Source organism: Panulirus ornatus, chromosome 62 (genome assembly GCF_036320965.1).
Source record: "Panulirus ornatus isolate Po-2019 chromosome 62, ASM3632096v1, whole genome shotgun sequence".
NCBI lineage: Eukaryota > Metazoa > Arthropoda > Malacostraca > Decapoda > Palinuridae > Panulirus > Panulirus ornatus.
Genome location: NC_092285.1, coordinates 9,282,565 through 9,300,170, shown reverse-complemented (window position 1 = coordinate 9,300,170; position 17,606 = coordinate 9,282,565). Strand labels below are relative to the sequence as shown.

Below are 17,606 nucleotides of genomic sequence, written 5' to 3'. Positions count from 1 at the left end.
AGACCGATCGTCGCAATGGCAGTGACGTAAACGCGTCACGTCGTAAGCCAATTACGCTCCGTAGCTGCCAGGCGACACGACGCAATTCACACAACCCGTACATAAACGACGTGTATGAACATTGGACGCATCAGTTGGACGTATCGCCAATCAGTGAGACCAACGTCGGGAGGAGAATACGACGTCGAATTCACGACATGGGAACCACCCGCGGTCATGGGGTGCCCTTTGACCAAGCCCCTATAACGCGACCTGCGCGTGGCTCCCCCACGTCCCTGATTTATGGCTTAATTTAATCGATATATTATAATCCCCATTTCTGGCCGTGTGTGTGTGTGTGTGTATATGTATTTTTTTTCCATACTATTCGCCATTTCCCGCAATAGCGAGGTAGCGTTCACAACAGAGGACTGGGCCTTTGAGGGAATATCCTCACCTGGCCCCCTTCTCTGTTCCTTCTTTTGGAAAATTAAAAAAAAAACGAGAGGGGAGGATTTCCAGCCACCCGCTCCCTCCCCTTTTAGTCGCCTTCTACGACACGCAGGGAATACGTGGGAAGTATTCTTTCTCCCCTATCCCCAGTTATGTATATATGTATATATGTACATATATATATATATATATATATCTATATATATCCCCTAGGATGACTGCGTCACAGTTAATGCCTGACCAATGTACATATATGTTATCTATATACATATCTGCGTCACAGTTAATGCCTGGCCAATGTACATATATGTTATCTATATATAAATCTGCGTCACAGTTAATGCCTGGCCAATGTACATATATGTTATCTATATATCTGCGTCACATTTAATGATTGGCCAATGTACATATATGTTATCTATATATATCTGCGTCACAGTTAATGCCTAGCCAATGTACATATATGTTATCTATATACATATCTGCGTCACAGTTAATGCCTGGCCAATGTACATATATGTTATCTATATATATATCTGCATCACATTTAATGCCTGGCCAGGCTGTAGGGAAACAATAAAACCCCATGACAGCCGGCCGGGCTCTGGCTAGCTCTCCGAGACCCGACCGACCGACGGGCGGTGGTGGTGGGGTGGCGTAAATGGTTTAAATTGACGGCTGAAACAGCTTTCGCGGCTCTTATATTTCCATTCCTCCCCCCCCCCCACGCGTGTAGAGATAGAGATAGATAGATAGATAGATAGATAGATTAGTAGTAGCTCCCTCTCTCTCCCTCTCTCTCTCTCTCTCTCTCTCTCTCTCTCTCTCTCTCTCTCTCTCTCTCTCTCTCGAGATAATCACAGGGACGGGTGGGGTGGGGGGTTGTGTGTATGTGTGTGTGTGTATGTGTGTCTGCGAGAGAGAGAGAGAGAGAGAGAGAGAGAGAGAGAGAGAGAGAGAGAGAGAGAGAGAGAGAGAGAGAGAGAGAGAGAGGTCTTAAGTCTCCCTCCCCTTATTCAGTAGCAGGACCCGTATGACGGGCACAGCCACTCGTTAACACTGCCTGGGAAACGGGGTGTGTGTGTGTGTGTGTGTGTGTGTGGGCAGGGTAGGGAGTTGGGCAAGCGGGCAACCACCCACCCTAACCCCTCCCTCCTACACCACCTCCTCCCGTCACCGCCAGTGCGCAGTGGCCGGTGCGCAGATGCTGCTGAGTGTGGGAGGGGAGGAGGGGTTGCTGGGGGATGGAGGATGGGATGCGGGGTGAGGCCTGTTCAGCTTATGAACGCCAGTTCCTCGCGCGCTACCTCCCACAACACCCCCTCTCCTCTCTGGCACAGTGATGCTAACGGTGCACAGTGAGTGTCGTCCAGCAGAGCCGCCAGAGGCGTACAGATAAGATAATATAGATTAGACACAGAGATACATACGCACCCGACGGAAACGTGATCCTTGAGAGAAAAAGAGAAAGAGTGCGTGGCCGTGTGTGTGTGTGTGTGTGTGTGTGTCGCATTCGTAAAAGAAAAAAAGAAAAGAATTCAAGGAACTTAAGACCGAAACGATCTAAAACTTGAGAAAGACGATCTAAAACTTGAGAAAGACGATCTAAAACTTGAGAAAGACGATCTAAAACTGGAGAAAGACGATCTAAAACTTGAGAAAGACGATCTAAAACTTGAGAAAGATGATCTAAAACTGGAGAAAGATGATCTAAAACTGAAAAAGACGATCTAAAACTGGAGAAAGACGATCCAAAACTGGAGAAAGACGATCTAAAACTTGAGAAAGACGATCTAAAACTGGAGAAAGACGATCTAAAACTGAGAAAGACGATCTAAAACTGAGAAAGACGATCTAAAACTTGAGAAAGACGATCTAAAACTGAGAAAGACGATCTAAAACTTGAGAAAGACGATCTAAAACTGGAGAAAGACGATCTAAAACTTGAGAAAGACGATCTAAAACTGGAGAAAGACGATCTAAAACTGGAGAAAGACGATCTAAAACTGGAGAAAGACGATCTAAAACTGGAGAAAGACGATCCAAAACTGGAGAAAGACGATCTAAAACTTGAGAAAGACGATCTAAAACTGGAGAAAGACGATCTAAAACTGGAGAAAGACGATCTAAAACTGAGAAAGACGATCTAAAACTTGAGAAAGACGATCTAAAACTGAGAAAGACGATCTAAAACTGAGAAAGACGATCTAAAACTGGAGAAAGACGATCTAAAACTGGAGAAAGACGATCTAAAACTTGAGAAAGACGATCTAAAACTGGAGAAAGAGTTATGAGATAATGTAATGATCTTTTGTGCCGAAGGGTGACATGCCAGGACGTGACATGGGTGGAAACAGGAGCGGGGCACAGCCGACCCCCTTCCATGTCAGCCCTGGAGAACTCCCCGATGGAGTGGCGACAGGAGGAAGGAGGGAGGGGGGCCTGTTGTCTGTGGCAGCCATGGCTACTGTGGCGCTGTGTTGCCATGAGACTGAGTGCGGTGTTGCCGTCGCTGGCTGGTGCCACACCACCATGCCCCTGTTAACCCTCCCCCCCACCATTACCCCTAAAACCCCCAAACAACCCCCCCTCCTCTCCATCATCATCCCCTCCCCCCCTCCTCCTCTCCATCATCATCCCCTCCCCCCCACCATTACCCCTAAAACCCCCAAACAACCCCCCCTCCTCTCCATCATCATCCCCTCCCCCCCTCCTCCTCTCCATCATCATCCCCTCCCCCCCACCATTACCCCTAAAACCCCCAAACAACCCCCCCTCCTCTCCATCATCATCCCCTCCCCCCCACCATTACCCCTAAAACCCCCAAACAACCCCCCCTCCTCTCCATCATCATCCCCTCCCCCCCACCATTACCCCTAAAACCCCCAAACAACCCCCCCTCCTCTCCATCATCATCCCCTCCCCCCCACCATTACCCCTAAAACCCCCAAACAACCCCCCCTCCTCTCCATCATCATCCCCTCCCCCCCACCATTACCCCTAAAACCCCCAAACAACCCCCCCTCCTCTCCATCATCATCCCCTCCCCCCCACCATTACCCCTAAAACCCCCAAACAACCCCCCCTCCTCTCCATCATCATCCCCTCCCCCCCACCATTACCCCTAAAACCCCCAAACAACCCCCCCTCCTCTCCATCATCATCCCCTCCCCCCCACCATTACCCCTAAAACCCCCAAACAACCCCCCCTCCTCTCCATCATCATCCCCTCCCCCCCACCATTACCCCTAAAACCCCCAAACAACCCCCCCTCCTCCTCTCCATCATCATCCCCTCCCCCCCACCATTACCCCTAAAACCCCCAAACAACCCCCCCTCCTCTCCATCATCATCCCCTCCCCCCCACCATTACCCCTAAAACCCCCAAACAACCCCCCCTCCTCTCCATCATCATCCCCTCCCCCCCTCCTCCCTCCCTTCCCCCCAGCACGCACGCAAGGAAGGGTGGGGGTGGGGTGGGGGGTTGTGTGTATGTGTGTGTGTGCCCGGCGAATATCCTCACCTTGAAGGATAAGAAAATCAGAGGAAACAGTTGGGACAATCCACATTTTCCCCACCAAAGGAGGGGGAAGGAGTGGAACTCGACAGCCACTGAAGTGATGAAGGTCATAAAAAGAGGGTGTGGGGAGAAGGAGGAGGAGTTGGGGGTTGAAAGAAAGGTGGAGAGACACAACAGTTGAGTCACAGAACGAGAATGAAACCATGAATGGACCTAGGTGTGAGTGTTGCGCACCCCCTAACCCCCCCACATCAATCCCCCACATCAACCCCCCCACCCCTACCCCAACACCCACCCCCCCACACCAATATATGCTCGAGAAAAACAGAATGGAAGCGGTGGTCGAGGAAGAGAGAGAGAGAGAGAGAGAGAGAGAGAGAGAGAGAGAGAGAGAGAGAGAGAGGCCTCCCTCCCCACCAGCCCCTGTTCATAATGGCGGTGGTTTGTGGTGGCAGAAGAGGAGGGTGAGGCCAAAGTGGTGGTTTGTGGCAGATGATGTAGTGGTGGTGATGGCAGAGTGACAGCGAGGACGGGAGAGTTTGCACCAAGAGATGAGGGAGAGATAGATAGATAGATAGATAGATAGATAGATAGAGAGAGAGAGAGAGAGAGAGAGAGAGAGAGAGAGAGAGAGAGAGAGAGAGAGAGAGAGAGAGAGAGAATATATATATATATGGCACTTGCTGCCGGACTATGGTGCCCGCCCGCCACTGTGGCAGTCGCGGAGCTGAGGCTGTGAATGGCAAAGTGCATGAATGTTTGGAGGAGAGAGGAGAGGAGGAGGGAGGGAGGGAGGAGGAGGAGGGGAAGGAGGGGAGGGGGGCCTGTTGTCTGTGGCAGCCATGGCTACTGTGGCGCTGTGTTGCCATGAGACTGAGTGCGGTGTTGCCGTCGCTGGCTGGTGCCACACCACCATGCCCCTGTTAACCCCTCCCCCCCACCATTACCCCTAAAACCCCCAAACAACCCCCCCTCCTCCTCTCCATCATCATCCCCTCCCCCCCTCCTCCCTCCCTTCCCCCCAGCACGCACGCAAGGAAGGGTGGGGGTGGGGTGGGGGGGTAATGACATGACGAGGTCATTTCACTTAACGGGTAATGAAGAGGGGGGGGGTGACCGTGCTCTGTGTGTGTGTGTGTGTGTGTGTGTGTGTGTGTGTGTGTGTGTGAGAGAGAGAGAGAGAGAGAGAGAGAGAGAGAGAGAGAGAGAGAGGAGAGAGAGAGAGACGTCATTAACATCCCGCATTACTAAATTCATTCATAATAACCGGCGCAATAAGCGTTTAAGAATCGCTGATCATCATTCCGTTACAACGAGAGAAACAAAAAACAAAAAAAATGAAGGCGAGTATGTTTTTGATTGAAGCGCTCATCGCTTAACCCCAAAAAGAAAATGAAAAAAAAAATCGATCCCCTTATGTTCAGTTAATAGACTATTGAATCCTAATTGATCCGGTTTTATTCCCTTCACTGCTGTGTTTATATGGGGATCCAGTCCTCACTCACTTCACTGCTGTTCCAATGGGATCCAGTCTTATTCACCTCACTGAGTCACCTCACTGTTGTGTTTATATAGGATCCCGTCTTATTCCAACTTCACTGCTGTTCCTAATTGGTCCTAGTCTCATACACTTCACCGCTGTGCTTGTAAGGGATCCAGTCTCATTCACCTTATTGTTAAGTTTAATGTATTGCCAATGGCATCTCCCGACTGTAGTGAGAATGATTCGATCCTTTACCAGTCTGTTACTTTACACCGTTTATCGTTCAATGTTTAATCCTCCCATTTTCTGTTCAACTCATTCTATGTCCACTGTTTATTTCAAGTACGTTTTCTATACGTCCATATTTCCAGCCTTTGACACTAGTCAATTTACCGATTCATTAATGAACATTATCATTATCGTAAACAAGAAAACAAGAGCGTCGGTGTAACAGGAGGCGAATGAAGCCATCTCTCGTGTGTCCCTGTCGCCACCTCGCGAACAAAAGCGAAATAAATACCGTTATCATCATTATCATTATTCCACAGATCAGTGAGATGTGCATCATCTGCATAATAGACACGTCCCCCCGGGCCGATCGGAAACGTTCCTCCCTCCTTCAACAAAAGAAACGCGAGCGGACCCAGGGGGTCAGGAGGAAGGCCTTGAGGAACCCCACCACCAACTCAAGTAACCCTAACTGCCTCGGGGAAATTATTCCATTTGTCGCGGGTAGCCCGAGCGCCTTCAGCCCAGCCACACCAACCTCCCCAACCAGGGGGTCCAAAAATGTGAATGGCCAAACTGTGTCAGAAGATTTGTGTAATCCTAGACTCGTCATTATCCTCAAGTCTTGATAGAATCCTTTCTCTCCCCCTGTGTTTTCCCCTCTGGCCCGTGACGATTTCGGTGGGTAAGAGGCGCGTGTTGTCGTGGGTGTCAATGTTTCCCATAACTGTTTACAGCCTCCGGATTTACAGGGCTGTAAGTGTGGTGTGTAAATAGGGTGTTGATAAAAAGGTGGGGAGTGTAGGGATGGTGATAATGATACTGATGGCAATGTGGTAGTAGTAATTAGGGTGATCATAGTGCCGATGGCAATGGTGGTGATAATGATGGTTGGTGACAATGTTGGCAATTATGGAGGTGGTAATGGTGTTGGCTGGTGTGTGTGTTGTTGTCAGTGTACTGCTGGCAGCGGCGGCTCGGTGGCTCTGTGACACATCTTGTTAAGGCCACTGTTGGCACAGGAACCCGAGAGCAGAACTCAAGCAAATTGGACGAAATTGCAACCCCGGCATGCCTGGGTGCAATGTGCGTCCATGTGTCCCAAGTTGCACACACATACATACGCTTACACGTACGCACAGACGCGAGAGGAAAACGTCCGCGAGACTCTTAAGACCGATATACGCTACGAAAGCCATCTAGGAATGAGCTGTAACAAGCATCTCCAAACGTATCCTATTCCAGGGCGAAGACAATGAGACGTGCCCTTTGACCTTATCCCCTCCAGCATGTGTTACATTCAAATTAACCTTTTGTGACGTCAGCTCGGAGCTAGGATGACCTCAGCTGCTTACACTCAGGGGTAAGATGTCACCAATTGAAAAAAAAAAAGTTTTTTCTTATTTTTTTTTTGCTCTAGATAATTGTGCACTGTAGGACAAAACATGGAGACTCAATGATTAAGGTGTTTGTGTGGGTTGGAGGGTACTCTAGAATATATGTAGATAGATAGATATAGACAGACAAACAGATAGATAGATACATACATACATAATAGATAGATAGATATATGAAAGACCAAATCGTTGACAAGTGGTTATAGCTGTAAGCAGGACCTTGTCCTTTACTTTAGGTGAGACGTCTCGGGCTCCTTCAGCTTTGCCAAACTACCATCAGACTGCCTAAACTGTGCCAAAGTGAGGGAGGGAAAGATACGGGTAACTTTGGCAAGTGGAGAGGGAGGGGCAGGTCCTCTCGCCATGGGGAAGGGGGTTGTTAGGTCAGACTTTTAGCATCGTAGCCATAAACCTTCTACGCATGAATTTTGTATCAAGTGGGAGGGTGGATGATGGGGGAGGGAAGGGGAGAGAGAGGAAATTTTTCCCCCAGGACAAGTGTTTGTATTTTGCTCTCTCTCTCTCTCTCTCTCTCTCTCTCTCTCTCTCTCTCTCTCTCTCTCTCTCTCTCTCTCTCTCTCTCTCTGGGCTGCGTTTTGAGGAGGGGGGATGCGTTGTTGTTTCCCCCCACCCCCCCATCAGGACATGGTGACAGACTTGGGTCAAGCCTTCCTCCCTCTCCATCAGGGCATGACAAGACTTAGGTCAAGCCTTTCCCCTTCTATCAGGACATGACAGACTTGGGTCAAGCCTTCCCTCTTCCATCAGGACATGACAAGACTTGGGTCAAGCCTTTCCCCTTCTATCAGGACATGACAGACTTGGGTCAAGCCTTCCCTCCAATCAGGACATGCTGACAGACTTGGGTCAAGCCTTCCCTCTTCCATCAGGACATGACAAGACTTGGGTCAAGCCTTCCCTCCCATCAGGACATGCTGACAGACTTGGGTCAAGCCTTCCCTCTTCCATCAGGACATGACAAGACTTGGGTCAAGCCTTCCTTCCCCTCAGGACATGATGACAGACCTTGGCGAAGCCTTCCCCCCCCCTCTCCATCAGGGCATGACAAGACTTGGGTCAAGCCTTCCCCCTTTCATCAGGACATGACAAGACTTGGGACAAGCCTTCCCCTTTCCATCAGGGCATGACAGATTTGGGTCAAGCCTTTCCCTCCTCAAGCCTTCCCTCCCATCAGGTCATGACAGACTTGGCCCACGTTCCCCCCCCATCAGGACATGACAACAGACCTTGGGCCAAGTCTTCAAGTCAGAACACTGTTTTTAAAAAACATCCCTTCATCTCTCCTTCTGTGTGGGGGTTGCGACCTTCTACCACTGTCATATCTCTCAATCACTCCCATCTAATTCTTGAATGGGCCTTGACCATCTCCTCCTCCTCCTCCTCCTCCTCAAAAACCACAGCCGTAAAAAAGAAAAAAAAAAAGGAAAAATATCAAGGGAGTTCTGGCGCTTGGCTAAGAACCAATTATTAATAACTCAGTCTAAACGTTTAAAAAAAAAAAAAAAGATACAGCAATTAGAGCAAATTTAATCTAATAAAAGGTCGCAAGGTTCTTGAACTTTGGCGAACAGCGGTCGGACAAACTTGCTTCTAAAAACTTTTGATCATTTTCGTTCGGGATGGATTCAGAATACACCACAGCAGGTTAAGGTACGTGAATCGTTTGACCGGTAGCACTTCATCCACGAGGACTAAGGGGTAATTTCTATCTATCCTGTCATCAAAATAGACTTACTTATCTAAAACCCATTTGTTGATAAATTCTCATCTTCGCTGAGTGACATTTGCCGACCAATCATATGCCTTCAAAAAACTGCATCTCTGAGTGCATATGACAATTGGCGACCAATCATATGCCTTCAAAAACTGCATCTCTAGATGCATATAAATCCTTCAATTTATTTTGCCGTAAACAAATGATGAAACTGGCATATAATCTGATATCTTTCTTTCATCTGTATAGAGCTCGCTTTCTCTCTTAGTTCCAGATGTCCATGTTTACTAACATTTCCTCGCCCCCCGCTACAAGCTACTATAAATGTTCAATACATTTCATATACGTAATGAATTGGAGTCACAGTGTTCATTTCATCCAAGCTGACGACCAGCACAACTTTACGTCACCACGACCCAGGATAATGAAACAGAACGACTGGCTCAATTTACATCAATCCTGCGACTAAAATGGGGTAACAGAGGATCGCCAGAGTCAAACTTTTCCCCCCCTCCCTTTTGCATCTCACCGCACACACGTGCGGGGGTAGGGAAACGCAAGATAACAATGGAGAGAAAAGGACTTTAGGTTCCCTCTCAAACACGTGCGAAGCCGAGGTCGCCTAAGGTGAAAACACGTGCGAAGCCGAGGTCACCTAAGGTGAAAACACGTGCGAAGCCGAGGTCACCTAAGGTGAAAACACGTACGAAGCCGAGGTCACCTATGGTGAAAACACGTGCGAAGCCGAGGTCACCTAAGGTGAAAACACGTGCGAAGCCGAGGTCACCTAAGGTGAAAACACGTGCCAAGCCGAGTTTATCTAAGGTGAAAACACGTACGAAGCCGAGGTCACCTAAGGTGAAAACACGTGCCAAGCCGAGGTCACCTAAGGTGAAAACACGTGCGAAGCCGAGGTCACCTAAGGTGAAAAATTCAGGGTGTTTTTGGGGAGTGAGTGGACTTACTACAAAACCGCTTGTGGTGGTGGAAAAACAGTAGAATGACGGAGTCTCCGTATAACAGGGGAGTGGAAGGGAGTGGTAGGGAGTGGAGGGGAGTGGTTGGGAGTGGCAGGGGGAGAAGGGGAGTGGTAGGGCGTGGGGGGAAGTGGTAGGGAGTGGAGGGGAGTGGTTGGGAGTGGAGGGAAGTGGTAGGGGGTGAAGGGGAGTGGTAGGGAGTGGAGGGGAGTGGTAGGGAGTGGAGGGGAGTGGTAGGGGGAGTGGTTGGGAGTGGCAGGGGGAGAAGGGGAGTGGTAGGGCGTGGAGGGAAGTGGTAGGGGGTGAAGGGGAGTGGTAGGGGAGTGAAGGTGAGTGGTAGGGAGTGGCAGGGGAGTGGTAGGGGAGTGGCAGGGGAGTGGTAGGGAGTGGAGGGGAGTGGTAGGGAGTAGGATGAGTGGAGGAGAGTGGTTGGGAGTAGCAGGAAGTGATAGTGGAGATGAGAGGAGAGGTATGGAGTGTGACGAGGATGAGTGGAGGAGAGTGGTTGGGAGTAGCAGGAAGTGATAGTGGAGATGAGAGGAGAGGTATGGAGTGTGACGGAGATGGGGGTGACAAGAGAGAGAGAGAGAGAGAGAGAGAGAGAGAGAGAGAGAGAGAGAGAGAGAGAGAGAGAGAGAGAGAGAGAGAGAGGAGGGCGGGGTTAATCATGAGAGAGAGACACACACACACACACATGAACAAGCCACGCGAGATGAGAGACTTTTAAAAGGGATCTTAGGGAGGTCGACGGCCTTACGGACGGACGGACTGAAGTGCTACTTATAGCAGTTAAGCGTTACTCATGGTAGCAAGACGTGATGGGGAGGGATGGCTCTACCACACACACACACACACACACACACACACACACACACTCTGTGGTTATACACACATACACACACAGACTGTGGTTATACACACACACACACACACTGTGGTTATATACACATACAAACACACACATTGTGGTTATACACACCTACACACACACTGTGGTTATGCACACACACACACACACACACACACACACACACACACACACACACACACACACTGTGGTTATATACACATACAAACACACACATTGTGGTTATACACACCTACACACACACTGTGGTTATACACACACACACACACACACACTGTGGTTATATATATACACACACACACACACACACTGTGGTTATATAACCAAAGATGACTTATACCATTGATTCGTCTCTATGTCAATGGCATTTTCTTGGTTAGACATTGAATTTAGAATAAATAGATTTTGACCGAGGCGCGAGACGATGTAAGATGAAAAAGACGTGAAGTGTGTCGTGTGAACAAAAGGTAGATAGGGTTGAAGAAAATAGCGAAAGTCTCCTAAAAAGACAGGAAAATATGGCAGTGCCGTCGTTCATCCTGGGAATTGGGCGTGACTAATGAAGACCAGAAGCGGTGGAGGGTCGTTGGTGGAGGCCGAGTGCTGGAGGGAGGAGGCGGGAGAGGGAGAGAGGGGGGACTGTTGGAGAAGGGTAAGGGGAGTTTGGGGGGAGGATGGATGTACCATGAGCGGAAGGGGGTACTGCTAAAGGCGAAGAGGGAGAAGGGGTGGGTGTTGGAGGAAGTATACTGGTGGTGAAGAGACGAAACAGGTGCCAAAGTGGGTGATGAAAAAGTCTGAGATGGGACGTACGTAGGTGGCAAGGGGGGGAAAAAAAAAACTATGCTAATAATAGCGTAGGTGTGAAGGTACTGCCAAGTTGAGCAAAAAAAAGAGAAAAAAAAAGCGGCCGGGCTTTATTTATTGCTGGGGTCTTCCTGTGTGGTAGCAGCGACCGTAGCCTTGACAGAGAGAACTAATAACAATAATAATACTAATAATAATAATGGTTTTAATAATAATTTAATAATAATAATAATTTTTAATAATAATCTTTTGATAATACTTTTTCAATAATTTTCTAATGATAATAATTCTTTAATGATATTTTTTTATTTCATTTTTTTTTTATTCTTTTATTTTTTTTTTTTTTTATTTTCCAAAAGAAGGAACAGAGAAGGGGGCCAGGTGAAGATATTCCCTCAAAGGCTCAGTCCTCTGTTCTTAACGCTACCTCGCTAACGCGGGAAATGGCGAATAGTATGAAAATATGGAATAACAATAATAATAATAATGGGGATGGTGAAAGTCAAGATAATGAACAGCTTATTAAGCAGGCTCCAGCCAGAGGCTCATAAATAGCAGAGAATACACCTACATTATCGACAGTGGGGCCTTAAACAAGTAGTGGGTAAACAGAAAGCCTTTACACAGTGGTAATTCATTGTGTTTACGACGGGGGGTTGTTCTAGTAGCGGTCTGTGCGAGTTGGAAAGGACTCGATGTGATTGTGGTGTCGAAATGCAGCTTGGGGAAGAGGGATCTCCGGGGGCGACTGCGTCGTGGATGGTGCAGTGGCTTCTTTCCAAACCGTCGTATGGTATGGAGGAAGATCAAGCGGGCAGAGTGTGATGAGATTAGGACGAAAAAGCTGAGTCTTGAGATCAGGTAGACACAGGGGAGCCAAGTGTATTGAGCCAAGGAAGAAAGTAGAGAGGATGGTTGGGAGGGTCTGTTGATGGTGCTGCCGTGTATCCTCATACTTAGCCTGTCGTCCAAACTGACACCGAGAAGCTTGGTGGACTGAGCAGCCTGGAGGGTGTGGGATGGAGGGCCGAGTGAGAGAGAGTCAGTAGGAGGTGCGACAGGGGATGGAGGCGAGGCTGATGCAAAATAATTACGGTCCTCTTTTTGGTCGATGGTGACGTGTGGCTGGCGATGATGTTACAGCCCTGGAGGCTGTTTTGAAAGGGCGCGCTCTGGAAGACCGTGGTGTTGTGAGGGAGAGCCCCTGTATGGTGCAGACACCGACCGAAGTCAGAATCGTCGCCGTACCTCAATCAATCAGGTGCGTCCATCAGTAGGCATCACTGGTGGGGTAATGCCATGGTCCTCACCGTCGTAAACCAACAGGGTGTTTTGGCGTGTCGGACCTATGAGGCTGTGTGCGACCATCTGGCCAACTTCATAATTTTCTACTGACTTAAGAGGCTCGAGGGGGAGGTAGGGTAAGGAGCAGCTGGTGTCGAAGAGGAGGAGGTGTCTGATAGAAGCCAGCAAAGCAACTGCTGACAAGTCCAATCGCTCCTCAGTTCTAAGGATGTTCGACGGGCAAGGAGTGAGTGAGTGAGTCTACACTCGTTTATAACGACATGGTTCTCTTCCAGCTCCCCAGACCCATTGGCTGACGTCCGACTGTCCCAGGCGTTGTAGAGTGGTAGGGCAGGACACCCTTGTAGTGAGTACTGCGCCCGGGACACTGTCCCCCAAGAAGGGACTCGTAAAAGGTTACTACTGTTGTCGTAGGAGACCACTGTCTCTAAGCTGCCCCGGGGTGTTCTTAATGCAGGGTGAGATCTAAGGTGGATCAAGCTTAATGCTGGGTGTGACCCCAGGGCAAGTGAAGCTTAAAACTGGAAGGTGATCTAATGTGAGCTAAGCTTAATGCAGATTGTGACCTGGAGCGACTCAAGCTTAATGCTGGGTGTGACCCCAGAGCGCGTCAAGCTTAATGCAGGGTGTGACCTGGAGCGACTCAAGCTTAATCCAGGGTGTGACCTGGAGCGAGTCAAGCTTCATGCAGGGTGTGACCTGGAGAGCGAGTCAAGCTTCATGTAGGGTGTGACCCAGGGTGAGTCAAGTTGGGTGTGTAGCCTCCCACAGATCCCACCCACAGTGGGTGAAAAATAATTCAGTATTTGTACCGTACACTGAGGGAGTCCAACTCTCGCGAGACCCACCTCCCACCTCCCTAGCAATCTCTTCCCTTCATACACCTTGTCTGGACATCATGTTATACACACCGTCTACATCCATAGCTCCATCACTCGGTATATCCCCCCTACATCCACTGCCATACCAGATACACCTTGTCTAGACATCATGTTATACACATCGTCTACATCCATAGCTCCATCACTCGGTATATATCCCCCCCTACATCTACTGCCATACCAGAGGAATGCTTCGACACACATTTTCTCAAATTTCGTATTCCATTTCACATTATGGCATCTGGTTCTTTTATCCTCACATCTATCGATGAACTGTTTACCCTCGAAATCGTCAAACTACGTTACAAAGCACGGGAAGTCTTGATCAAGTCACTCTCCTCTCATCCATGGTCGACAAATGTAAGGCCTTTGTAGTCACCTACATGTACTCCCGGGGCCCGTCTCGTGTGTGTGTGTGTGTGTGTGTGTGTGTGTGTGTGTGTGTGTGTCGTGAAGGCCAACACCTTTTTCTGAATGAAACATTTGGGAGCGCGCATCGGGAGGGGTTTCTGAACTGGTCTAGCCCAGCTGGTCTAACCAGACTGGTTGAGCCAAACTGGTCTACCTAAAGAAACAGGTGCTTTTTTTTTCTTTTCTTTAAGATTCGTTTCGTAGTCATTATTTTTGTTAGCGATACAAAATAGCTATACTTAATGAATCCAGTTAATCTTATTCACTTGGAATACGTATATATATATATATATATATATATATATATATATATATATATATATATATATATATATATATATATACATAACTTTGTAAAGGAGATAATAAAGTATCTTTTTTTTCTTATAGTTTAATACTTCGTCAAAAAAGATATACGTTTCTTTTTCCCCAGGAATCCAGATTGGGGAAGAAATTGAAGTGTGGTAGACGACAAAGAGTGCGTTGCTTACAGTGACCAATGGGGTTGAAGGGTGTGTGGTAGAAGGCTTTGAGTGTGTTGTGTGCGTTGATTTACGGGGTATATGGGTGTGTAACAGAAGACACATAGGGTGCGTTGAACAATGGGGTGGAGGAATGGATGGAGCGATTGCATAAACACACACACACACACACACAGACACACACACACACACACACACACACACGGAAACCTTCAAGTTAACAAACCAGTTTTATGACGTCAACAATTAACAGTTCCTCGCAAGACATACTTATAGAACAGTTGAGGCCGTAACTGGGGGCCATGCCATACTGACAGAAGAGATGCAGAAACTTATTCTTTACGGTACCCGGTAGTGAATGAGTGAAATGGAGTGAATGATGATGATGATGATGATGCTGTGAATGTAGAAGGCTTAAATAAGTTTTAAAAAAAAGGTTGTATGATAAACGGAGAGAGTGCAAGAGATGGGGCCTCACGAGTGTCGAACTCCCTCTATCTACTATAATGAGGTAACCACAAAGATGTAACGACACACACCTTACACACATTCATAGATGGGGCACTTCCCTTCACCATTAATCACCCCTTCACCATTCAAGTGATGACACAAGAGATGGGGTGCCCCATGAGTGTAGAACTCTCCCCCTGTAATGTACAAGAAGGTAATTACGAGAAGGGAGGTGCACACAAACACATAAATAACCAACATGCAACACAGACACCAACATAACCCAAGCCCGGGTACATAGCGTGGGGTATGTGACCGTGCCAAAATGACTGCCATGGGAGAGTTGGGGGTATGGTGGTGGTGGAGGGTAAACTGGGGTGGGAGGGTAGTGCCAAGGGAGGTAAGAGTGCCAAAGGGGTGACGCTAACGCCAGTGGTTGGTTGGCACCCATGAGAGACAGAACTCAAGGAGGTACATAGGACGCCTCTGGTGAGGAGAATCGTCCAGAGAAGTAGAAGGATGTTGACAGATAATGGTTAAAGGTGAAGTTGTCACGGAAGTTCTGAAAAAGTGAAAAGACTGCGTCTTCAAATCTGACCAATAGTGATGATAAACACTGGTACGTTTTCTACATTCAGTCAATAGTGATGATAAACACTGAGTCGTATTTTGAATTAAGTCAATAGTGATGATAAACACTGATTCGTCTTTTAAATTCAGTCAATAGTGATGATAAACACTGATTCGTCTTTTAAATTCAGTCAATAGTGATGATAAATACTGGACATTCAGTCAATAGTGATGATAAACACAGATTCGTCTTTTAAATTCAGTCAATAGTGATAATAAACACTGAACATTCAGTCAATAGTGATGATAAACACTGAACATTCAGTCAATGGTGATGGTAAACACTGATTCGTCTTTTATATTCCGTAAGTAGTGATGACAAACATTGATTTGAGCTTTATATTCAATCAATTGTGATGATAAACACCGATTCGTGTTTTCTATATTCAGTCAATAGCGACGATAAACATTGATTCGTTTTCTATATTCAATCAATAGTGATGATAAACAGTGATTCAAAGATTCAGGAAAATGTTTTAAAGTGGAAGACGGTGTGAAGATGAAATGTTCAATGATATTTTAGAACATCTGTTTCAATAGTGATCGAATGACTCATTCACAGATGCTGGAAAAATATTCACAACAATCATACTGATCGTTATGAAGTCATCAGTGAAGATGACAAATATCTGAGTCTCGCTAATTCAGTCATTAGTGGTGGAATTTAAAGATTCGAGGAAGCAACGAGAAATGTTTTGAGCCAAGATAGCTTTTGTGATGAAACAGTTCGTGATGTTTAAAAGAACAAGCTTTTGTGATGAAACAGTTCGTGATGTTTAAAAGAACATCTGTGTCTCTTTGGCATCTCAAGAACTTCATTTAAGCCGGTGGGTCTTCTTGGGGAGGAGGAGGGGAGGGTGTGTGTGTGTGTGTGTGTGTGTGTGTGTGTATCCAGGAATGAATTCTCTGCCTATTTTTGCGTACAGGAAGAAGAATAACTTGGCCAACAACATCTGGTGAATTCCTAACCCCTAAATAACTTGCTGTGAGCAACTTGGCAGCCATTCTCAGGCCCGTGTGATTAATTGAAAATATTTGTGTTGGGAGGTGAACAGCCACCACAAGTGTTAAGTTCAGACAGTGGTAAAAGAGTGTGAGAGGAGGGGTAGGATCAGTTATCGAGTGTCTGGAGTTTGTTGGCAACTGTAGCTCTCTCTCCCATCCATTTTATTTTGTTTCCCTAATCCTGATTCCGAGGGCAATTTTTACCCCAATGGTGAGATTTTTGGTCCAGTTGACAAAAGTATCTGTTTAGTGATATATTCCCATTTCAACTCGGTGCGATTCAACAGTGGTTTTTTTTACATCCTGTAATTTGTAACCTCGGTAGGAAAAAAAAAAAAGTATTTTTCGTCGGGATGGGTACGATCAACTTGAATAGATCAATTCGACCCGAGTTGTTTCGGTTGGGTTGGTAAACATAAATGCGAGATGAACTTCGAAAATTTATAAATATTTCCACCGAAATCCGAAATCAATGTAGCATTTACTATGTCAAACAACAGCAAATGTCGCTACCAATCAATATATCAAAACATTATGAAAGCAGGGTTACCGTGTGAGGACAGACGAATGGGCATTTCGCAAAATCTTACGTCCATGGTGTCATATTGCTTCACACAAAAAGTGATAAGATACTTTTTTGGCGTGTGTACAAAGCAATAAAAATCTACGAGTTAAGAATTCACTTATCTGGAATATACTACAGACTCTATATGAAGCCTCATTTTAGATATAAGTAGCTATAGTTTATCACTGAAAGATATTACAGAATACTTAAGAGTAAGGCAATATACGTGGGATATATATATGGAGACAATGAAATCAAATATTCACAAGGCAATAAATGTGGCATATTTATGGATAAGAGAATAAACCCAGAATCTTTATGAGTAAGTGAGTAACGTGGAATATTCAAGACCATGACGATACAGTGGAATTTAAGAGTAAGACAATAAAGTGGAGCGTTCGAGAGTAAGACAATAGACGTGGAACCTTCG

At 46.8% G+C, this 17,606-nt stretch overlaps 1 protein-coding gene and 1 long non-coding RNA gene across 10 annotated transcripts in view; one reads left to right on the top strand and one right to left on the bottom strand.

Annotated features, from left to right (window-relative positions):
* Positions 1-17,606, bottom strand: part of LOC139745785 (uncharacterized) — a 583,323-nt gene that overhangs the window by 77,997 nt on the left and 487,720 nt on the right. The window lies entirely within an intron of this gene.
* LOC139745784 (nephrin-like) overlaps positions 1,656-17,606 on the top strand; it is a 407,506-nt gene continuing 391,555 nt past the window's right edge. For 4 of the 9 annotated variants that reach the window (XR_011711950.1, XR_011711952.1, XR_011711953.1 and 1 more), the window contains exon 1: positions 1,656-1,790. The gene's annotated coding sequence lies outside the window, so the exon portion shown is untranslated. Of the gene's footprint in view, positions 1,791-15,407; positions 15,912-17,606 lie in introns of those variants that run through there. The other 5 variants (XR_011711951.1, XR_011711954.1, XM_071656324.1 and 2 more) reach the window with 5 other exon arrangements.